This window comes from Schistocerca piceifrons, chromosome 1, assembly GCF_021461385.2.
Source record: "Schistocerca piceifrons isolate TAMUIC-IGC-003096 chromosome 1, iqSchPice1.1, whole genome shotgun sequence".
NCBI lineage: Eukaryota > Metazoa > Arthropoda > Insecta > Orthoptera > Acrididae > Schistocerca > Schistocerca piceifrons.
Window position 1 is genome coordinate 610,096,390 of NC_060138.1, and position 1,965 is coordinate 610,098,354.

A 1,965-nucleotide genomic window follows, 5' to 3' on the forward strand; every position below is an offset into this window, starting at 1 on the left:
ATACCAATTGTGATTGAAAATCCATCAGTAAATTTATTTATTTACTGGTTATCTAAGACAATCTAAGGAGTTATTTGAAATGTAACATTAGAGCGTCCATCTAAAATAAAATTTCAGTAAGCATGAACATCAGATGAGTGAAAGTAAGTAATGGTCTCTTACACCCAAAAATAGTACATCAGCACCTTAATATCATTAATCTACACCCCACAAATACCACCACTCAAATCTCTGCCCCTATTTATAGTATTTTGTATTCTATTAATTCTGCTTAATCAAATAAAAGTTTTCTCATTTAAATCAAATAATATTGAAAGAGCAAAGCTCGGAGTAATTAAAATGAATAATCCAGTCTGAAAACGATGTCAATTTTCAACATTTGACTTATCAACCAACATCTTCAATTTATCATTCCATTAATTATAACATTTCTAGGATTATTATTAATCCCTTCAAAATTCATACTGTTGTCGTCATGGATTAATATTACACGGCATGCCCCAGTTCCATTAAGTCTGCTTGTGTGAAATTCCAAACGGCAATGTGAACTGCAGCGTTACGATCCTTGAAGTTTTAACAACAGCCGTTAGTGGTAAGAGCGCTAGCTTCGCTGCAGGCAAATGTAACGGCAGGTGTCTGGCACTCATCGGTCAATGCGAGTACACACACCAACCCCTGCAAAAATTGTTTAAGGAGATACATGCAAGTGAGCTGAAATTTGAAATTTGCAGCTACCTCCAACGTAATGGACTTCCTACCAAATGACCTAACTGTGCCAGTTTCCACCGATAAGCGTCGAGGGGAAAAAATCCAGTAGAGTTTGGAAAAACGTGGTTGCAGCATCGCATCCCACCAAATATTCCAGTCCTAACATTCACCTGTGGTGCCCCATGGTCGGGCCACACATTTTCAGGCCGGCACAGTAGCTCAGCGTGTTCGGTCAGAGAGCTGGTTGGCTTCTGTAAAAAAAAAAAAAGAAAACCTGAGTAAAAGGATCAACAACAAACTTGAATGGATGTCGTGTGACGTTCGCAACGAAAAAAAGCGTTTAGCTACTCTCTGTAATAAAAACTGAGTGAAAAAAAAGGCCAACGGCCATATCTTGTTGAATACCCCGGTTCTCGTCCGATCACCGAAGTTAAGCAACATCGGGCCCAGTTAGTACTTGGATGGGTGACCGCCTGGGAACACCGGGTGCTGTTGACTCCCCTTCATTTTAGAAGCCGGCACGGTAACTCAGCGTGTTCGGTCAGAGGGTTTGGCTACCTTCTGTAATAAAAAAAAAAAAACTGAGTGAACGGATGAACGAACAACCTGAATGGGTGTCATCGGACGTCCGCCACGAACAAATTCAACGAACAATATGGAACAAAATGAGATAAAAAAAGATAGCATCTTTGATTAGTTCAAAAATGGTTCAAATGGCTCTGAGCACTATGGGACTCAACTGCTGTGGTCATAAGTCCCCTAGAACTTAGAACTACTTAAACCTAACTAACCTAAGGACAGCACACAACACCCAGCCATCACGAGGCAGAGAAAATCCCTGACCCCGCCGGGAATCGAACCCGGGAACCCGGGCGTGGGAAGCGAGAACGCTACCGCACGACCACGAGATGCGGGCCTTTGATTAGTAAACACATTGTCCTCAGTCCTGGGTTCGAATCCCGGCACTGCTTAAATTTTGATTAATAATAAACATTGGCGGACGTAGACTTCTGGCATAAGAAGTCAGCCTCATTTTTCCAACGGCCTTGTAAAAGACGGCGGAGGCGCGGACAGAGGTTCAGGACCCTCATGTCCTAGGGGTGGGAAACTGCCGCTAAAGACGGAAGAATCAGCAATGATCAACGGCATGAGGATGCAGAAGGCACTGGAAACCACTGCATTACAGACACATGTGTATCCACAGGACATGTGGCCTGTAATTGAAAAAGTGTCATGATGATCTCTCCACTGGCAAAA

General features: G+C 42.6%; 1 non-coding gene across 1 annotated transcript; it reads left to right on the forward strand.

Annotated features, from left to right (window-relative positions):
• Positions 1–1,087: 1,087 nt before the first annotated feature.
• LOC124725006 lies at positions 1,088–1,206 on the forward strand. Its single transcript, XR_007006653.1, has one exon. It is a non-coding gene; the product is annotated as a 5S ribosomal RNA (ribosomal RNA).
• Positions 1,207–1,965: the final 759 nt, after the last annotated feature.